At 44.0% G+C, this 643-nt stretch overlaps 1 pseudogene; it reads right to left on the bottom strand.

Annotated features, from left to right (window-relative positions):
- LOC105004653 overlaps positions 1-471 on the bottom strand; it is a 15963-nt pseudogene extending 15492 nt beyond the window's left edge.
- Positions 472-643: the final 172 nt, after the last annotated feature.

Below are 643 nucleotides of genomic sequence, written 5' to 3'. Positions count from 1 at the left end.
GGAGCAAGCTACTCCCCAAGCATAAGATCCAACCACTAACGTGGCACAGAGTCTCAGGGACATGGCCACTACGTAGAGCAGAGGGTTGTAGATGGCCACGAAGCAGTCTTAGGCCATCACAGCTAATAAAAAGGACTCAGTCACCACAATGGTACAAAAGAAAAAGAATTGTATTACACAACCTACAACTGAAATGGTTCTGTCTTCTACCATGAGGTTCACCATGGTCTTGGGAGCAATGATGGAGGAATAAGAAAAGTCCACATAGGGGAGGTGGCTGAGGAAAAAGTACATGGGGGTGTGCACTTTGGGGTTAATTTTGATGGTTGGAATCATCCCAAGATTCCCCGCCACAGTGACACTGTAGATGGTGAAGAATGTCAGAAAGAGGGGGACTTGCAACTCTGGGTAATCGGAGAAGCCCAGGAGAGTGAACACGGCCCCACTTTTATTTCTCTCTGATAGAAACATGGCTTCTGTTTGTCAGAATCTGAATCAGTCCTAGAAAGAAAAATATTAAGGGAAATAAGGATGTAAGACACTTGGTTAACTATTCCTTTCCAAAAGCTGGAAGAGGAAGCAAAAGTGTCTCTTTTAGAACCTCTCTCTGTGTTTCTTACTCACGATTGCTAAATGTCTAAAA

The sequence above is a fragment of the Bison bison genome, unplaced genomic scaffold (assembly GCF_000754665.1).
Source record: "Bison bison bison isolate TAMUID 2011002044 unplaced genomic scaffold, Bison_UMD1.0 scf7180017864481, whole genome shotgun sequence".
Classification (NCBI taxonomy): Eukaryota; Metazoa; Chordata; class Mammalia; order Artiodactyla; family Bovidae; genus Bison; species Bison bison.
The sequence above is the reverse complement of the archived record's forward strand: the minus strand, read 5'-3'. Positions and strand labels throughout refer to the sequence as shown.